At 47.7% G+C, this 21,809-nt stretch overlaps 1 protein-coding gene across 1 annotated transcript in view; it reads right to left on the bottom strand.

The window, feature by feature from the left end:
* Nucleotides 1-21,809, bottom strand: part of LOC146197306 (uncharacterized) — a 525,739-nt gene that overhangs the window by 458,824 nt on the left and 45,106 nt on the right. The window lies entirely within an intron of this gene.

Raw genomic sequence — 21,809 nt, 5'->3', positions numbered from 1 at the left:
ATCACGTGCGACAAAACAGAAAAAGAAAATATAATGAGCAGAGCAGCGGGGAGGAAAAGGGTGAAGGAAACAGGTGAAGGCAAGGAAAATATTGCGCCCAAGAGGCGTATGCGCTGGGCACCAGGCAGTGAGACAAATAAAGGCAAGAAGAAGATGCGCGGGAGGCGAGGAGACAAGTGTGATGGAGCATTAGGCGTCGCTGGCGCGTGTGCACGGAAAGGAAGCATCCATCGCGGACAACGTGGATCAGGAGGCGCCAAAGACAGTGATATCTAATTACCGCGAAGCCGGGTGTCCCCTATAAACAACTCAGAGACCCGCAACGCAAACAGCACCGGCCGCAGACCCAGGCGCCTCTTTCGCTAGATGAGGGCTCCAGCGGCGGCTCTTCACGGGCGTCCCTTTAATGAGCCTCACGCTCAGGGTGCGTGGCTGGGCGCGACAACGACCGCCGGCCAGTGGCGTTTCACGCACGGGATTGCTGGGTCTACGTGAGCCGCCCCGGGGATGCCCAGCTTAATCCCCGGCTTCCTCCTTTCTAGCCTCGCAGCCTTGCTGCCGAGAAAACTGAATCTCGGCTTTAGGTCGGCGGCGGTTTGCAAGAGCGACCGGTTAGCGAGGGCGATTAGTAGAAGTCATCCCGAGTGCCTGATCTGCGTGCTGCTTGTAGTCCAGACGTTGCCTCGGCTTTAGTGATTTCAGCACGATGATCCTGCTGAAGGCTAGTTGGTGGAACATGGCAGGGGGAACAGCCCAAACGCAAGACGAAGGGGGACAAACGACACACTTACGGGAGGTCCAGTGTTTCATCTCCAGAATTCGATCCCCATAGTTCGATCCCTGCTACCAACCGGCTTTTTAATGTGTGCGAGCTCTCCGCCGGCCTGGTGCTTGGTTTTTCTGGGGTGAAATGATTGGGAAATGGGTCTTGGAACAAACTGTTACGTAAATGAATTTGCTTTCAATTTGAAGGTTTTATCTTGCGCTCATACTGCAAGACGATAAGCGGCGGCCCTTGGCGCGCGGCACTGGATAGCAAAGCTTAGCCGACAGTACTTCGGGACTATATATTTCATTCCACCGGAAAGGTGTCTCATCTGAAGATATCCCCATGTATGTCTTACTTGCCAGCAGTTTAAGAATGCCCTGATCTCTCTCTCTCTCACACACACACACACACACACACACACACACACACACACACACACACACACACACACACACACACACACACACACACACACACACACACACACACACACACACACACACACACACACACACACACACACACACACACACACACACACACACACACACACACACACACACACACACACACACACACACACACACACACACACACACACACACACACACACACACACACACACACACACACACACACACACACACACACACACACACACACACACACACACACACACACACACACACACACACACACACACACACACACACACACACACACACACGCGCGCGCGCGCACACGCACACGCACACACACAAAAAAGAAAATTGCATATGACCAACTTTATCAGATCGCATATCTCGTTGCTGTCTTTCCCCTGCCAACCCAGTTAATCTCACTGCAGAACAGCGGTTTTTGGTAATGATCTCAGAGCTGATGCTCATTAGATCTCATGATCTGATCAGCGTCAGTCATGCCCACTCTACAACCAGAAACGTTTTTCAGGCTCGAAATTTTGGTTCCATGCCGCCCTTAGCGAAGAAGATCGGCCAATGAAGGATAGTTGGACAAGAGGGGAGTTTCTCCCTTTCTATATTACAATATAAGAGGAAAAATGTTGCAATACACGGGTTTTCGGGTCAATGTCAGCTGTTTAGCCGAAGGGTGTGCTATACCCCTCATGTAATGTCTCTCGTGGGCCTTTGATGTACTAATAAATAAATAAATAAATAATAAATAAATATGTTGCTGAAAAATGTGTCGCCTATCAGGTGTGGCATATTAAGGCCCTGAGAATCCCCGGGAGGAAGCTCTCTAAGGATTCACTCCCTACGAGGAAGGAAAAACGAAGAGCAGGGCAGCATTCGCATTATATTTCGACGGGGTGGTACTGGCAACGCTAAGTTAAGTTAAATTGGTTCACAGGAAGGGAAAGGCGCAGTAACTGTCACACTTGCTCTGTGGACACCCGAACCGCGCCGTAAGGGAAGGGAGGGAGGTGGGAATGAAAGTGGAAAGAGAGAAAGAGGAGCCGTAGTGGAGGGCTACGGAGTAATTTCGACCACCTGGGGATCTTTAACGTGCGCTGACATCGCACAGCACACGGACGCCACTTCGTTTCGCCTCCATCGAAACGCAGCCGCCGAGGCCGGGATTCGATCCCGGGAACTCCGGCACAGTGGTCGGGCGTCTTACCACTGCACCACCCCGGCGACTGGCAACGCTACGTATAGCTGTTTTTGTGTCTCAAATGACTCACTCACTCACCCACTCACTCACTCACTCACTCACCCACCCACTCACTCACTCACTCACTCACCCACCCACCCACCCACCCACCCACTCACCCACTCACCCACTCACTCACTCACTCACTCACTCACTCACTCACTCACTCACTCACTCACTCACTCACTCACTCACTCACAGGTCAATTCATTTGGGACATAGGATCTTCAAATGGCAGCCACAAGTTAAGACGCGTACGAAGCTGCCTTTTTGTCCTGAAACAAAAGGATCCCTTTAGATCAACTTTCTTCCGGTGTTTCCTTTTAATTGCCTCCTTTAGATGGTCGATGAGGCTGGCATATTACTCTTACGTTATACTACGGTCCTGAAGTAGGTAGGCCACCAACAGAACGCCATCTTTGTCCCAGACAATGGACGCCATGACGTTTTAGCTGATTTCTTGCTGCGGAACCTCCTCGGACGCGGGCACCCATTGTAACGCCGTTCTTTAATCGTTTCTTGGTACCGGAATGATACCTCTCGAGGCAGGTTTCTTCTTCAGACACCATACCGTACAAAAATTCATTTGTAGCATAAAAATGGATCAAAACAGATATGGATGCCTTAGCTCGCACCTTCTGTTCTTTAAAAATTTTCGGCCCCGCCAGGGTGGTGCAGTGGTAAGACGCCCGACCACTGTGCCGGAGTACCCGGGTTCGATCCCGACCTCGGCGGCTGCGTTTCAATGGAGGCGAAACGAAGAGGCGTCCGTGTGCTGTGCGATATCAGCGCACGTTAAAGATCCCCAGGTGGTCCAAAGTACTCCGTCGCCCTCCACTACGGCTCCTCTTTCTCTCTATCCACTTTCTCTCCCACCTTCCTCCCTTCCCTTACGGCGCGGTTCAGGTGTCCACAGCTACAAGTGTGACAGATACTGCGTCTTTCCTTTTCTGTGAACCAATCAATCAATCAATCGGCACCCACTTCGCTGGAAGGATATTGGAAGTAATGGAACCAACACGCCCCCTAGAGATGTTCAGTGTCCTGGCCATCTTTTGGGGCATATTCATCGCACCAAGAGTTAGCTAATGGACTGCATCGCTTCTTTCCGGGTCTGTAGAGGATGCGGGACGCCAACTGCATGGCTCATTTTCAGTGATGAAGTTCCAAGCTTTGAAACAAGAAACCCAGGTTTCGACAGTGCTGGAAGAACACTCCTTCCCTAGCGTTTGAGACACCTCAGTGCGAATGTCCTTAGAACACATTTTCTGGAGAAACAAAAATGTAATGGCGATCATTAGCTCCAGAGATGTGGAACTTATATACTTCTGCTTCTCTCGTCTTGTTTTTATTTATACGGTTTAACGTCCCAAAGCGAATCAGGTCGAGAGGAACAGAGGTTGTGCAGAAATCAAACCAGCCATTTCGTCACCTGCTGCAACAGAACGACAGTGGACGTCAATTTGTCACTCTGCTGTGCAACTGCAGTCATCAATGGCGAATAAACGATTATTGGAGCTGCATTTATAGCTACGCAATATTGCGAACCCTGATACAGCGATGAGTAGAGGTGGGCACCCTCCTGAGGTTTCAATTACCCTAACCTCAGACTCCTTTCCTTTTTCTCCCTTTGTTCTCCTGCCCACGTGTAGAGTAGCCTACTGGGCATCGCCTAGTTAACCTCCCTGCCTTTCTATTAATGCGAAAGCATTACTTCGCTATGGTCACATATTTCTGTCCGCAGACCGTGTCCGCAGACCGTCTCCGCAGGCCGTGTCCGCAAAATCGTGTCAGCAGCAGTTAATTGAGAAGTTGTAGATATTAACGAGTGGTGTAAATCGATAGAGGGTGACGTAATGTTGTTGCCGAAAAAATATTTAGGCCAATAAGTTAATTAGGTAATTAATTAGAATAACTGGGTCGCAGGAAAGGAAAGGCGCAGTATCTTCCACACTTGTTCTGTGGACACCTGAACCGCGTGTAAGGGAAGGGAGGAAGGTGGGAGTGAAAGCGGAAAGAGAGAAAGGGGTGCCGTAGTGGATACCATCATCATCAAAACGTTTTGTTTCCGCCGAAATGAGACTCCTTTTTGGACCCCCCGGCACGCAGGCCTTGACTTCAAGGATGTGACGTCACGCAATCGGAAGTAGAGCCGCATAGGAAGGGATTGGCGCGCAATTTGAAAGTACCAAAGACTAAAATGGGCAAACAAGAAGTGAATTAAGCAACTAGAAGCAACTAGAAACAACTAGAAGCAACCAACAGCAGTATCCGTGCTTTCGCATTACTCCAATGCAGATTCTGCAGTGCTCTTTAATTTTTCTATTCGCGCTCTCTCTCTAACCTCATGAGCAATGCCGTAGTGGAGGGCTCCAAAATTTTGACCATCTGGAGTTCTTTAACGTGCAGTGGCATTGCACAGCACACGGACACTTTGCTTTTCACCTCCATTGAAAAGTGGTCGCCGCGGTCAGGATCGAACTAGGATCTGCAGTAGAGTTCCCTTACCACTGAACCGCCATAGAGGGTCCCTATTCCGTCTCAGGTTCTACTTGAATTTAAAGTGGTTATGAGAATCAAAAAAGTCTTATACCTGCAAAGTCACATAGCAAGGTATCACGCTTTGACATCAACATCTTTTAGGCTACGCCTACTGCAGGGCGAAAGCCTCTCCCTATTCAGTTTTTGTTCTATAGCTGCGTCCATTTGACCCCAGGATACCAAATTCATTTTTTTTTTCTACTCGAATTGAAAGACTTAAAAACCCAGGAACTTCTCAACACCTCTACGTACACCTGTACATTCAAGTAATTTTTTATAGATGAATTTTGTAATATTCACAACTCCTTAAGGTAACAAAATCTGTCCCTCATCTCTGTGGTTACCTGACGGATTAGTGGAAGGTCGGCAAAGGAAAGGTTTCGGATAAATTTTGGCCATGCGGAGTTCTTAAATGTTCAACGACATTACAGTGCACCCCGGGTGCGGCATTGATTAAAGCATAATTTTGGCAGACACAGCCTATTTCTATATTCTCAATCGCACAGATTGTTGGGCGAGTTGGTGCATTTCAGACACGTTCTAGCGCATATGAACAAGGACGAGAGAGATGTAGACAACATCTATTTCGTCCTTGTTCTTATGCGCTAGAACGTGTCTTCTATATTCTGCTCGATCTGCGGATACATGATGTACAATATTCAAATGTCGTTTTCAATTTGAGCAGAGAAGCAGAAAATTGGCACTTCTGTCCAAAGTTGGTGTTTCCGTTCTTGTTGCACACTATAGTATAACAGCCCAGCCGGATTTTCGCGTACTAATGCCAGCTCGAAGAAGCGAGCATGGGGTGCAGCGGCAAACAGTGTGTATACTCTGAGCTCAGTGCGTCGTCACGTTTTCCGGCGTTTCAAAGCGAGCAGAGGTGCGCGCGGCGCGCCTAATTCGAAGTATTATCGCACTGTTGCACTTCATCTGTACTTCATGAAGTCGCTGAATCCTTTCCACCTCTATCTCGCGCCCTTTCCTATATCAGCTCCATCGACCGCTCATCTACCTCTGATCGAAAGCACGCGCCGCCGCTGCCGTGAGTACAGTCAGCGCCGATAGAACGTGCTTGTTTCTGCCCAAAGCTTAACCTTCTCCTACTCATACTCACGGCAAAGTCGAGCCACGTATACAACCAACGTTTCACGCGTGCGGCGGCAGCACGGAAAGGCAAGCAACCATTGCAACAAGCTGAGACCACAGCCCGAACAAAAAAATAAAAATAAAATAAAGGCCCATCGAAGTGGGAGATCCCGAGGAACGATTATATTGCATAAACAGCCAAGAATGCATCTCGTACGCCTCGGTATAGATATATAGGGGGTATACAGGGGAGGTTGAAGGTGCTGGAAGGAGGTTGGGGAGGGGGTAAAGGCGGCCAGCGACTATGCTGTAAGGCCAGAGGTACTGAGTGGAAGGGCTGCTTGCTGGGCGGACGGCGAAAGAGATGGGATCCCTGGCGCACAACAATGGGCCGAATGGAGGAAATTAACGACTCGTTTTCCCCAGAGCACGAAATGCAAGCTGAGATATCGCTTGTCGTGACCGTCCGCCAACGAGCCGACGGTGTTTCGCGCATTCAGTGCTTAGTGTGGAGAGAGGGTCTCCCCTGTACGCAACGTGCGGTAAAGGAAAGGACAAAAAAGAGGGGGGTAAATATCTAAGTTTGAAGGCAAGAAAAAAATATACTGTGTGCACGCGGGAAATACAGGAACGGAGGGCCGGAAAACAAGGTACCCAACAGCCAGCCACCACCTCCCTCGTCGATTTGCTGAGGCAACAAGTGCGCTGAAAAAGGCCAGGGGCTCGCGTTTGCCGCTCGGACATCTATACTCGCGAAGGACGAGATAGCGGCAAAGTACAAGAGAAAGGGAGCCAGTGAAGGTGGGGAAGGGGTGGAAGGGGCGTGTCTCTCGCTGTTCCGAGCAGCACAGCTTCGTGTGTAACTCGTGTCGTCGCGGTGGTGTAGGTTTGTCTGCTCTCCTTCTCCTAGGCCACTACATAACTTCCAGTGTTTCTTCTCCATCTTCGTGGCGGCGGTGCGCCCGCCCACGTGACCTCGCTCGTGGCTTCCGTGCCAATGGCAGAAACGATGAGAGGTCAGACTCATGGACCTCAAGAAGCGCGGCATCTTCTTCCCTTCATTCGCCGCGATACAGTCTTAATGAGGAATGCCTGCTCCGGCCCTAGGCATGCGCGTGCTTGCCAAGAAGGGTCGTGCTCGTCTCCTCTACGACGAAGAGAGAGAAAGGGAGTAGAAAAAAAAAACAGATAAAAACAAATCAGATGAAATGACGTTTATTACCGCGTATACGTCGGCGTAAAGGGAGATATTCGCGATAAAGAGCGCACTGGACGCATCTGTTTAACCGAAACCGTCGAGACGAACGTGAGAGCGAAAAATAGTGAGACTTTTATTGCGTGTTCGCGGACCATCGTACCTTGAAGGAGCACCTTGTAATAATAAGAAAGCCTCGTTTTTGCACCTGCGCCGGCGGCCATCGGGGGAAGCCATGAAGCCTTACACGCTGCAGAGTTCGCTGATTAAAGATTAGAAGAAAAATCGAAGATTGTATTTATTAGAGAGACGTCGACATTTTCGATTAGGTAGACATTTAGATCTATTTCGCATTTTTGAGAACCTCGAGGCGATATTACGTGAGGCTTTGCCTCAACCGCCATCCGAATATTACGCAACCGTTTCTGTTTTCCTTTTATTATCTGGCGCTACAAAATATAGAATGTGCTCCAAAGCTTCTCGATAAACCAGCCTTCTTTATTTGCTATTCTCAAAGCCAAACTTAATCAAACTAGACCCAAACCAGAACCTTGACGGCGAAGTTCTATTTGAACGAGATAGCGCCGCTTGAGAGATGGCGAAATAAATCAATTGATCTTACAGATTCTGCTTGAAACAAAGAAAATATAAACGAAACAAAATGACCTCAAAAGAAACGGCAATGCATAAAGCGTACAAACAAGAAAACTGACCTGAAAGTGGGAACAGCAACACTGGAATCGATCCTCCGGATAGGGAGACAAGAAAAGGATAGAAATAACGGAAATGAAAAAAAAAAAAAAAGACAAGGCAGGAAAAAAAAAAAAACTGCAGGGGCAGTCCCGTCTCGCGTTCGCTCGTCGTCCCGTTCATCCATCTATTTAACCATTCATTTCATTTCATTAAAAACAATCAATCCTAATTCTTCTTCTGCCGTCAGCCCCACCCAAGGGTGCCGGCAAAAAAAAGTAGCGAAGCAAGCAAGTGCTAAATGCCAAATAAAAGAACAGTATGACGCACTAAAATCAGAGAAACGGGCTTTGCACGTCACCCCCGTTGAATGAGAGCTTCGTCCGAGTAACGCGTCAATTTGCATACAACGACAGGCACGTGTCATATAAAATGGCAGGTTTTGCAATAACCGGAGTTCGTGTGCACCGCGCCCTCGTTAGGTTCGGAGCCACATAAAACGGCTTCCATTCTCCGTCGCAACAACGTCCACGTCTTTAAATGGCTGTCGTCATCAACACCAATCGCTCAAGACTAAAGAAAACGAGCTTTCTGAAATAATTTTTTTATGAAATGTGAGACAGAAACTTCTACCTCTGCTCCTTTGCGAGTACCATATAGCCCGGTCAGAGTAGCGAATTGACGTTTTCGTACTCTTTCTAAACACTAGAACACTATGAAGTCTGCGCGCCGGAATCTGTTTTGTTTACGGGAAGACTCCTAGTTTCCGGTGAGTGTGAGTATTCGTTTGCTTTTTGTTCCAAGCATAAATGTCTAAAATGTGTTGGTTTTTATAACAACTTGTCGTGACAGGAATTATTCAAATTATGTATACTTGAGACACTGAGAATAGTGCGCAGTCACGATATGGATATGTGACAGCCAGGCAGAATTAACCAATTTATTCAGCCGGGAAGGATGTATGCTATTTGACTACGCAACGCTGATATGGTACCTCTTATATTATTCTAAAATTTTGAACGTTACCCCCCAACGGATATAAATTCGCGACTGAATGGGAGAGCACCGCTCTGAAGAAGCCACTGTGCAGCCGTCTCGAAACAAGTTCGCGCGAGATGTTCCATAAGCCGACCTAGCATGTGCGCATACACTGCAACGTCGTCAAACAGGAAACGAGTCAGTTTATACGAACCGTTGTAATTAAAACATAGCATACTAGGGCAGACAGAAAAAGTCCTAGAGCGAAACGAACAAAAACGAGAATGGCGTGCAGAGGAACCGTAAGGAGGAAAGCAGACAAAAGGGGGCCACACGTACCCCTAACGAAAGCGTCGCGCGTGCGCAGCCCGATGCCCTGCGAGTCGTTAATGAACGGCAGCCGGCCCGAATCAATCAATCATCGTCATGCGACTCCGGGCCGCCTCACACCACGTGAACCTTCCGACCGGAGGGGCCGGACTCGACCGCTTTGCGCGTATAACCCCTTCGTGCTGGGACCGCTTTTGTTCTTGGATCTTCCCTGCAGAGCAGGGACCTCCTTTTCCTCTTGGACCAACTTTGCAGTAGTTCTTTCGACTTCTTTTTCTTCCTTTATTAATGTGGTGTACTGATGCCAGAAATTACAGTAGGAAAAGGAAGAGAAACAACCAATCCAAGCCGTGATTCTAATGTAAAACCCATGAGGGATCAGTTCTAAATGAATTCCTTGCGATTACATGTCTAAGAATTCCGGTGTCGTCACATGCTGTCAATTCCTCCCAGCTTAAACTTTTTTGTTGCGTTACAAAGGGTGCGAGGCCTTTTCCGGCAGTGTACGTTTTACACTGATGGCTAAGAAATTGAAGTAACTGCTCTCTGCTTCCGCGTTCAGCTCGTCCAGTTTGGGTTTTGGCACGGCTAAAATTCACTGCCGTGGTCAAAACAACAAAAACAAAAAGAAAAACTATATGTCGGCGTTTACTCAGGACTGATGCGTAATCTACTGCGTCGTTCTAGAATGCATTTCTACTCGCACGCAGTCCTCCAAAAAGAGCGGCGGACTATAAGGAATAGATGCGAACTAACAGAGACGAATTAGAATTTTCCGGTAGAAATGCGCACTCCGAGATGACGCATGCCCCCTCCCGCTCAAATACGATGAATATAGATGGAAGCGCGCAAGCCACCAGCAAAGATTTCGCTATGAGGTATCCTGCTTTGACTTTCATATTGAGGAAGCCCTATCCTCGTTCTGGTCCACAGCGAGGCTGAGGTAAATAACTATGAAGTGGCCATGAACATCATCGCAGTATCAAGGCATCACATTTTGTCCTCGTATGATCTTGAATGGAGACGGTAGCATCAAGAAAACAATGGTGTAGTAGAAGGTTTCTCCATATAGTATGCCAAAATCAGCACTTCAAGTTGCATAGTATAAATTCTTATTGAAGGCTCCCAGGCAGCGGTGGCTCTGAGTACGGTAAAGGTTGCGCTACTGGAACGGCAGTGCGCTGACTTACACACGTCAGGACAAAATGCGTCATGTGACTGAAAAAAAAATATATATTTTTTTCAAACACATAGTTAATCGCTCAGGTGCTGCCTCCAGTTCTGTTACCTTTCTGCTTGTAGCAGAGGAGATCGACAATCTTCACGAAATCGTCGCCGGCAGCGAGGAGAACTAGTTTAGGAGTGACCTACCGGTGCCGAGCCATGTAAAAGGGCAATTAATAAATATGTACCCTCCTCCTCCTCAGGTTGCACCAATTGAATAAAATGTGCGCTTTTACAGAGAAATTTTAAAACGAACGCGATTTTACTTAGGCTGCCCACATGACGAGTTCTTCCTAACGCTTGCATAGTGTATTACTTGACGTGCCCACTTTAGGGCGTCAAAATCGCCAATTATGTAATGGCTCAGTGGAAAAGGGGGGTGGGGGGGGGGGGGGACACTTTCAGTAAAAACTTTTGAGCGTATGCCTCTAAATACAACGGCCCTAAACTAATGAATCATAATATATCTTCAAGCCGGGGCTGCCACGGCTCAGCCTAGTTTAAGAGCAGCAAAAAAAAATGTAAATAAATTCGATTAAAGCAAGATTAACGCTAAAAGTGAGTTTTTAGAAAAAAAGGACCCCAAATAATTGAGGATTCACCTACAGCCGTAGAACCCGAGGTTCGTGCCAGGGAGGCCGGTGCCACCCTTCATCCCCCAGTGCGCCTAATCTCCGCGCCAATGGCTCGTGCCCGGCGCGTAACCGTTGTCACTATCGCGCGCGCTGGGAGGGAGCCGCTTCAGCGTAGCAGCCCGCTCCGCGGCAGCAAAGTTCGCTGAACCCTGGGGTCGGCGTAATCTGAGCTGGAAGTGACGATTTCTCCTTCGTTTGTGGCGTCTCCTGCCGGCGGCGCCGACTCCGCGTCGACTATGTCGAGAAGAGCCCCTTCTGCCCACATTTTTTTTTTTTTTTTTTCCTCGCCCATTCCGTTCTTCTCAGTCCGCCGGCCCGTTGCCGACGCCGCGGAGGCAGTCGAGGCAAAGAACATCTGTTTTCCGCACTCGGAATCGCTCGTCTCTGCCACATTTCATCCGCTCTCTGCCCCCCCCCCCCCCCCCCTTTCTCTCTTTCTCTCGCTTTCTCCGCTGGCCTCGTTGTGTCACCACTGTAGCGTCACCCACACCTCTCTCGACCAGTCCCCCTTCGACAGCAACCCTCTCCCTTTACACTCTCCTATGTGTATTCAAGCAATCTGAGCAACTATACACCATTTCTGATTATTCCTAATAAGAGAGATAATTGTCGAAAACACTGGAGCCCACAGACTTACGTTGCTCAAGCATGGTGGTGGTGCAGTTACAACGACGATAGCGGTGAGCGTGACTCTGATCGTGATGGTGATAGAGGTGGTGACAGACTTGATTGTACAGCAGTTAGAAAGAGCGTGATGGTGATAAAGTATACAATTAATCTGAATATATGTGAATATGTGTACTCTCGCGCTGGTTCGAACACAAACGCCGCAGCTCGACAGAACTCGGCATTTCGCCTTTATCACGCCCGGATGTATTTGGCAACCACCGTGAGTCAAATCAGCTAAACGGGACGCAAAAGCGCATTTTCATTGGCTGGTTACAAATCAATGTTGCCATGAACATTTGAATATCCCTTAGCAGTGTTCACGTTTGAGTCTAGCCTTCGAACACCAGCTTGATGAATTTTTGAAGTTTGCCAATCGCAGTCTCCAAACACTCAGCGTTAATTTTGTGCTTCAAGGTCTGCGCTGCTTTTGTCGGCTCCTTCGTTTTTTTTTTGTTTTTTTTTTTCGATACAGGCTCTCCCCTATCGCTTCGAATAATGCTTCTCACGGTGAGTTTTCAATAGTCGGATAACTTGAAGACGAGTGACCAAACCATCAGTTTCTGTTGAAAATTTTATATGTGAACACAATATCCTCTTTCAATTTTATGCATCTTCACAGCAGAGATCACTACCACTCGGGGTTGCTCCGGTTTGCTGTTATTTTCCACCAGCCGTAAACCGAAATACCTTTGCTGATTGGCAGTGAACAACTTATCACCTGAATAAGCAGACATTAGGCATGTTAAGTTGAATACCCCATGTGCTTTGCTTGATACTGCGACGGTAATATTCCAGGTCGTGTTTGCATAATTCACGTATACCCAGCAAATTTGAGGCGACCTTAGTTTACTTATACTCAGACAACATCTGACTGGTTGTTGAAATTAAGAAATTACTGATGCTGAAACATGGGACACTATAGTGGCGAAATCTAAATGGTTTTATGAACTTTGGCACCTCATTCAGCATTTACAAATCTACGCGTGCATGATTTACGAACAGATTGATTTAGCTGTACGTGGTGACGTGGTGGCTATCGCAAGCACATTCACGGGCACGTACAAATTCAGTCTGTCTGCACGTGATCGCGTATGGCTCATTCAATTTGTGCGCGAATCATATAGAGATATCTAAGATATCATTCAACCTGCGCGTGACCGTGCATGTCTGGGTGGCATACAAATCATATACAGATTGCACTCGCTTGGCTAAATCTTGTACTATTAACGCAAACTTTTTTTTTTTTTCTACAGGTTAACGTCGCACCAGCGGCGGGTTCCTGAATCGCACCTTGAAGAAAGACACGAGGGCGGGGCACGGGAAGGAAACGGGTAGAAAGAGCCGCCCCAAAGTGTGCAGAGATTAGTTTTTTTTATAATTTGCACCACTTGGATATTTTTCATATGCACTGATACTGACCAGCAGTGAGGGGAGTTTGCCTTTTGCCTCCATCGAAATTCGGGCAGAAAATCTGCCTTCTTCAAGGAACGACACGATCGTTCCATGAGCTTAAACATCTAACTCGGTTTGGTCAAGCCTAAACGGTACTCGCAAAATAACTGACCTGAAACTTTTCGATCTGTTTCATCTGCACGCGTCAAGAGGATAGAAGGCGTGGGACAGCACGCTGTGCAGCACACAACAATCTTAATAGCCGAGCCGTAGGATTAAGCCTGGCAGTGAGCATTCTGCTAAATTCCACAAGATGACGTGATCTTTGTTACTAAAATTTCGTCGGTTCCTTATACGGAATGAAAACATGGCCTCTTCGCAGCACTACAAGGAACGACAGCAAGCGTTCAACTTGAAACAGGCGTATAGCACGACGGGCGAATCTTCGTCTTGCTTTGGTGATTTGTCTTCGTAGATGGCGCCTTCTTTTCTGGTATCGTGGCAGAGTCCTCCACCCTTTCTTGCCCTCACTCCCACCTTTTCTTTCTCTTGGCCAAGAAAAATTTGCTTTAATCGTGTTCCGGGCTTCCTTCTCGGAGCCATATCTTTCTGGTCGTCTCGAGAGGGTTCTAGGGGGCGGAGGGAGGGGGTGCGGCACGGAGAAGAGACGAAGCAGGGCACAAGAAAGAGGGCGCGACGTTCGTGTCAGGGTAGGGCAAAATGTCGCTCCAGCTGTATGTGCCAGCCGACGGATTTCCACACTTGTCGCGCGGATGCTCTTCTTCGAGTCAAGAAAGCCTTCCTTCTTTTGCCCAGCTATACGGCAGAGTAGAAAAATAAGAAATAGTTCAAACACTCCCGAACTGGAGGCTGTTAACCCCTGCAGCCGTATTTCGCCGCCAGTGAGAGTGAAAGGGGCGCGTTGCCCGTGACTTGGGGGGAAACCGCAGCTGCTACTTTCACTATTGTGACTGTGCGAGCATGACGCGATCTGGGAACTCCGACCAGGAACGGAACGAGGACGGCGAAACTTGGTTGAAACTTTGGACATAGCACTTGACGTCGACGATTCGTCTATACCGTTAACTGAAGCATACATGGCAAAATTACTTTTGAAAATGAATTAAATTACATTACTAATTACTTTGCTGAAGATCGCAGAAAAGTAATTAAATTACATTACTCATTACTGCTCCCCAAAAGTAACAAAATTGCATTACAATTACTTCTACTGAGTAATTCAATTACTTTGGAATTACTTATTAGTTTCCATAAAAGCAAAAACTAAGTAAAGCTATTAAACAAAACAACTTGTTCTCCAGAGTATTCTAGTTCTGCTCAATTCTGTCTCCTTTTGCCAATCCGTTACGCTGGCTTCGGATTGCAGCACGTCGTTCCTGCTTTCGCGCCCTCTACTTTGTTGTCTATTGAAGGAGCCTGATGGCGCACTTTAGTAAAAGTAATTTCGAGAGGAATTAATTACTTTGCTGTGAAATTACTACCAAAAAGTAATTCACTACATTACAAATTACTGAGAAAAGTCATTAAATTACAGTAATTTCATTACTGTAATTCAATTACTGCCATGTCTGAATTGAAGTCCTCTAGAAGCCGAGGTCTGCTATTTGTGGCCGTTGCATATCATACACATAGTTCCTCGTCAATAATGTTCATTACCATTCATCTTGCTTCACAGCATCTCGTCACTGTGGATGTAAGTAGTGATAGCCTCCTTTAAAATTCGTTTTCGTAGGCACTGATTGCTACCGTGACCATCGACTCACAGCATTGATCATGATCAAAATGACGGATGTGTTTAGCTGACAGTGCTCAGAAGCCAGTATTACTAGCCGTACGGATCACCATTTAATCTATAGGAAAAAAAGTTCTCTGGAGCCCTCATTGCGCACAGAAATCCAAAACACTAGATTGAAGGGACGTCCTGTGACCCACAGCAGCCATTTATCCAAGTTAGAAGACACTATCAGCGATGAAGCAATGCTGTGTAACCATATTATATATATATATATATATATATATATATATATATATATATATATATATATATATATATATATATATATATATATAGAGAGAGAGAGAGAGAGAGAGAGAGAGAGAGAGAGGATAACCGGCCTGTAAAGTCCACATTTCAAGGCTGCAAATGCATATGCTGCTGTGAATATGCGCTCATCTGGTTTCAATTTCTCACGTGTTGTGGTCCTCTAGGCATGCTCATTTTATGCAGGTACTAACTGCGTTAGGGCTCGTTGGGGCTCGTTGAGCCGAAAAGCCGTAGCCTTAGCCCAGAATAGAGAACGGTAACCGAGAAACGTGTCGGAAACAATATGCAGTTGAATCAAAGAAATTTGTAACCACTGTGATTGGATGGCAGCCAAGCACGCAACGCACAGGACACCAAGGGTCATTGCTGTGGATCAAAAATCAAAATAAATTAAAGAAAATAAATTTAAAAAATCGCGGAACGAAAAGTTGTATTAAAGGCGCGAACGCGTCTACTCTTAAGGCGCTTAATTAGAGCCCTCATTTATTTTCTTGAAGCCATTTCTTTCGCCATGTGCTCGTGCTTTATTTTTTTATCTTTATTGGCTGTCATGGGCTCCATGCTATATATAATCTAAAAGCACATTCTTAGGACTCATATTTTCAGTCGAATAGGGAGAGCGATCGTTCCCTAACCAAGTCTGGTTGATTGCAAGTTTGTATTCATCATTCATTTTATGCTCATGTGCACAAAATTGCAAGTAGTACCAAATGCTAATTATTCACACACTAATGGTCTTGCTTATGTCCATTTTTTTGCGCTTGTGGTGTCCTCTGCAGTGCTCCTCTGCTGATTAGGGCTGTTGGAGCGGTTGGGTAAGACAGAAGAATTTCGGACCCCCCATCACACACACTGACGCAGGAGAAGAATCTGGGTGCTTTTTCATCGCTGTAGCAAAACGACACGTGACGGGGCGAAAAAAAAAAAAAAAGCTGTGTACTAGTAGCAAAAGTAGCGATAACCAAAGTAGCTCAAAATACAGCTGTTTGTTAGTATACTAATTTTACTTTCCTTTCTGCTTTCCCGGTGAACGATATAAATCTGGAGAGGATAAATCGTCGTTAGTTCCATTAACGACCGCGAGCAGCAGTCGGCGATCCGTTCCCAGCCTTTGAATATGCACCAACGGTAAAAGGAAAACAGAACAGTCATTACCCGCGCTGCTCTTATTATAAAATAAAGAAAGGCCAGGTGCACCGACAATCCGCATCCACGGTTCCTTGAGAGCGAGGCAGCCGAATCGTGAGTCTTTCGCAAGGTTACCGATCCCACGTCACGAAAACACGACGGCGACGGTGCTCGCGTTTACGGAAGCCCACAGCGCCAGTCGGCAGAACGATCGTGTTCGTTTTGTGCCCATCGGCCGTAACTGCGAGCAGAGCGCGCGTTGCAACAAATACCCGAAACGATCACGCTGAATACACGTATTCCCGCTAGCGGCCCCCCTCTAGCGTGCGGACGCACTCGGCGTCGGACTAATCGGGCGCTCGAAGAAGTCGGGACAACCAGGCTTCTTCGTCAAGGGTCCGCCGAGCACGAACGTCCCACACGGAGAAGTCACGAAGACTTCCCACGGCCCTATACCGAGCTCCGTTCGGTACGCACCCGGCACGAACATTCAGGGAAGAAGCAACCCTTCGTACGGTGGACTCCCCACAGCAGTCTATGAAGCCATATGCGCGTCTTCCACATGGACTCTCCGGGCTCCCGCTTCCTTCGATGCGTTTTCAAAATGGTTTACTGTACCCTCAAAGGCCGAAAAAATAAATCATTTTGCCGCCCTTCGTTCCTTGCGCACGTTCGTCACTCCGCCAGCGTGCCGAGTACAACGCACGAAGCGATCCATTGTTTCCAGGCTTCAGCCTGGTCGCATAGCGGACCACTCGATCGTTACTTCTTCACGCATATACGAAGGCGGTTCTCCCTACAGTATCGGCCGTGTATAAGAGCCGAACATACAAGGCAGGGGCAAAAGGTAACGCCCCGTGAGAATTCCTTTCCGAAACTCTCTGTCAGCGGGTGAGTTCTCTATATAGGCGACCTCCCTCGTCGGTAGAGGCGTAAAGAAGTAGAAGAAACTATGCATTAAAAAAAAAAAAAAGAAAACATCACGCAGAAACAAAGGGGTTGCTCACAAAGGGCGCGAGGCTCGGCTATCTTAGTCACGGAGAAACGCGCGAAGCTTTTCGGTCGCGCCACCGCGGAAGACATCGCTGCAGCGTATGCACACACGACGGCGAGGAATTCATTCCATTCTCGCTCGTTTCTTTCCCGCACCTCGCCTGCCGCCCTCAGCGCCCACCCGAGTCAGCCCAGTCCCACGCGCTCGCGCGAGGTCCGAGCCGTCGCCTGCCGACGCTGACGGCAGTGGTGGTGGTGGTCATATACGGGCCGGCGTATATACTGTTACGACGTTTTGTTGCCGCGGACGGGTCGCATGGGAAACGATGCTTCGAAATGCGTTTTCGGCGGGTGCAGCTACTGTTTTCCGTGACCCGAGATGCGGCCGCAGTGGGTGGGAGAGCGAGATCCGTGCACGAAGGCAGGAGCGGCAAAGCGAGGTCGGCGTTCCATTCCCTCACGCGAAGCGCCACTACACGATCGACGCGGACGCGTATAATGTTCCCAATCCGGGAGAACATAAGCGCTCCATATCGCCAGCACTGTGGGAAACGGGACCGTTGCATAGACGATGATGCCGCCGGCCGCATTGTCCGCGTTCTTTGTTTTCCATCCAAGAGAGTGACCAACCGACGTGTGTGTGTGCGCGCACACACAGTCTATTGAAAATGGGCGGGCGAGCCTTTCTTGCTAGCCTCATACGGTCGATGCGAAGTCGTGGTCTCGATTCCAGAGTTGAATGGAACGAGTTAAGTGGGTCTATGGAAACGTCCCGTTTCAGATGCGTTGTGGACGTTGAGTGAAGAGAACACTGCAGTAGCATCACCCTCGAGAATGAGTGAGCAAATGGTCCCATGCGTCTTCGCTGCTCAGTGTAGAACAAATAACAACCTTAAGGAGGAATCATACACATGCGTATCTATACAAACTCCACAAGATACGCCTTTCAGTGGTTGCGGAAGTTGTGGACCGTTTCTGTGACAGCGTTGCGGTCTAATCTCGATTTACAGACTGCGACGGACTATGACGTAAAACATCTGCGAGATTCACGTTGCACTGTATCGCCTACGCGGCAAAGATGTACGCCTCAAACCGCATCCCCCTCCCAAGAAGCGGCGAAACCAAAAGGCAGATATTAACTTCTGTGCTACTAAAGGGCAGGTATACATAAACTTAAAACGGAACTGCACCCAGGTTTTTAAAGATGCCATTTTGGAATGTTTCTCCGCAAAGCGTGTAACAATTTCGAGGCATCGTTCTGCAAAAGTTCTGCGTCTCTAACGTCGTTTTGGTGCAACCCGTGAACGTTTATAGTACTCAATAGCTTAAAATAAGTGTCTCCCCCCCCTGACCAGGAAGCTGAACAATAATTCACTTATATCCCAAATGAAGCAAAAGGTCTTCTCAGCTGCCCTCCAGTGAAGATCGAACGTTCATTGTTTCGGAAGGGTCTGATTCACACGGGGGTTCGCCGTACAGCAACTGACCGGTCATCGCGGTTATTTCGGAAAAAGACAGCGAGTGTCTCGTACGCATTTCTTCTCTTATTTATTTTTTTTTTCCTTTTCGCAAACCTCGTGGTACTCCGGCATCTCGACGCTATGAAGAAGACAATGGGAGTTCCACGTTTCGGTTCGGTTCAGTTCGACGCGGGCTACTTTTTTTCCTTTTTTTTTTTCCTGGGGCACATATCACGTTTTTTTTTTTTTTTTTTTTTTTTTTGCACGCTCGCTTTGTAACGCAGCTTTTTTCGCACGCGAAAATGGACGTACGTGGTTTTCCCTCTTTCATCGTTCCGCATTTCTTTCTCCTTTTTTCCTACCATTCTCCTTGTTCTTATTTCCTCTTCTTTCTTTCCTAAACCTAAGCGTTTTCGCCCGGGTACACCTTATCGATTTTCCCACGATGCTGAGACACCCCACAACGACGTCTGAAACAGAAAAAAAAAAAAAAAGGAAGGACAGAAATTCCACACCTTGATGCACTACTGGTAGGGGCGTCCCTTTTTTTCAGCAGTCAAGTGTACAACCTCGACACTAATAGGCAAGAGGTATTTTATCAATGTAAAAGGAAATTCAAGGCAACTAGATAAAGAAAAGTAGAGAGAAAAGAAATAAAAGCCGTAGTATACAAATGTCTAAAGAAACAGAGATAAACTTATGTTATACGTAGTTTACGACCATACAAAAGCGAAGAGATGGCATAAGAAACATGTCAGCCGAAAATTTCGCAACAACAGAAACATTGATACCATCATGAATGTACCTATACAACTTCGCTATAACAAGTGTGTTTTTTCTAACACGGAAATTTGTGTTTCTGATTAGAGTCTTATGGCAAACATTCACAGGGCCATTTGTACAGCGGACAACGATCGTACCAGTAATATATGCAAACAAATGGGGGGGGGGGGGGGGGGGTTACATGCCACTAGAGGGAGCGATCATATGATCACTTATTAGGGGCCAACAAGGAGTGACGCCAAATAACGGCGTTCGTTCGCAACAAAAACAGTGCGTTTTCACCTCTACTCGCAGAGCCTAGCTTTTCGCAAGACTTAGTTCCCTTCTCGTTAGAGAGCAGGGGGTATATGGCGCATTTATACATTCAAGAAGGGCTGTGAGGAAGATGAGATGCCTCCTAATTATGATTTAGACTAACAGAAACGGTTCTTTGACGCGTCTTATAGCATTGTACAGCCCATGGGCGTTTTTTTTTTTTCTTTTTAATTTCACTTCGATCGAAATTCAGGCTCAGTGTCTTGGAAGTTCAATCCAGCGATCACGGATATTTTTGCCCCGCCACACTTGGGGAGTCTACCGGGCCATTAATTGCGCGCATATTTTTCTTACGAATATTTTTGTGACCTGTTCGATATTTCAGGCAAATTAATTGTTTCTTTCCGCGCATCTTTTCCCTAACACTATATGTTTCCCTAAAATCTTCCATATCTGTATCCATAAGGCGCGCCGTAACGGAGAGCTCCCTCGATTGTTTAAACATGTTCCCAAACCTTAGCGCACGAGAATGTTCTTATTTTCCTGCTCCATCGAAATGCAGCCGCGGCGTCTTGGTTTGGCTCTGGGACATTGGGCACATCAGATCAGCCGAAAACCATTAACTGAGGCACAGCAGCAAGTGACTCCAGTAGGCTTTTGCGCGCTCCAACGCTTGCCTCGCTTAACGCATTGACCCACCGGGTGACCGACAGTATCCGCCTCTTTAGCTCGTTCACACGCTCAGCGCCTCGATCGGCTTCCGTACTGCGTCGTTCACATCGCCGTCCAGCAATATCAAGATGGCCGAGCGAGGGTGTAGACCCAAGCACGAAGCTGCACTGTCGGTCCCCTCCACCCACTCATATACCAACCATGGCGCAAACGTGTGAACGTACGCACCGATGGCGGATGTACGTGCATATACGCGTTCGTATGTAAGTATGCTGCGTGTATGTGACTGCAGCGGAGTATAGTGCCAGGGAGGGCGCGTTCGCGGGGCGACAAAGGCGTTCTCAGCCGTAAAGCCTGACGCCTCGTTTTGCTGGAAATGAAAGGACAATGGCCAAACAAAGCTTTCGCCGACAGCCTGACAGCTTGTCAGGCCGAAACATTACGACGCGTAAAGGGAACGGTAAAAGGCGCGGCCAACGTCGCAGCCGCCGCCTCCTGCGCGTCAACCGTGCGTGAGGCGGCCGGCCGCGGCGGAAGCGAAAGGTGCATCTTCATCGTCCTCTACCTTTTGTCGTCGATGCCGCTGCTTTCTTTCTTTCTTTCTTTCTTTCTTTCTTTCTTTCTTTCTTTCTTTCTTTCTTTCTTTCTTTCTTTCTTTCTTTCTTTCTTTCTTTCACTCAGTATCTCTGTCATCTTTCTTCTTCTGCCATCTTGTTTTCGCGCAATTTGACGATCGACGTGAGTCTACGTGGCGCGTGTGTCTGTTGTGACCCGGCGTGAGCGCATCGCGAGTGACGTCATGTGCCTCTTCCTGCGGGGTACTGCGCGTGAAACTTCCGCGATGGTGCGACAGCTGTGGGACACTCCACGCTACATCTCTTTCGGAGAGACCGGTATTGGCCAGTCAACGTCACTAGAGGTAGCAAGTGGGTGAAACGTTGGCATAACGAGTGCACCTTGCAGTATATATACGAACAAAACAGAGCACGGCTCGCTCCGAAATGTTGTCTAGCTCAGCAACTTGCACCGAGGGGGACCGGTTTCCCATCTGTGCTAGGCCTAGAGCGAGGGAAAGGAAAGGATGTAAGAAAGAGGATGTATGCAAGTACCAGTATATGCACGCCACTATCTCTGGTGTTTCTCGCACGTTTCCGTCTTTCACATGTGTTATTTTAGTGGGATAGGCCTCGTGGTGTTTGACAAGTTTCCTGTCATTCAAAGTTTACTACCACTCTTAGTTCGCTGCTGTCCAGCAACATGATTCGCTTGCATG

Source organism: Amblyomma maculatum, chromosome 3 (genome assembly GCF_055883805.1).
Source record: "Amblyomma maculatum isolate TAMU_Amacu chromosome 3, ASM5588380v1, whole genome shotgun sequence".
Taxonomy (NCBI): domain Eukaryota; kingdom Metazoa; phylum Arthropoda; class Arachnida; order Ixodida; family Ixodidae; genus Amblyomma; species Amblyomma maculatum.
The sequence above is the reverse complement of the archived record's forward strand: the minus strand, read 5'-3'. Positions and strand labels throughout refer to the sequence as shown.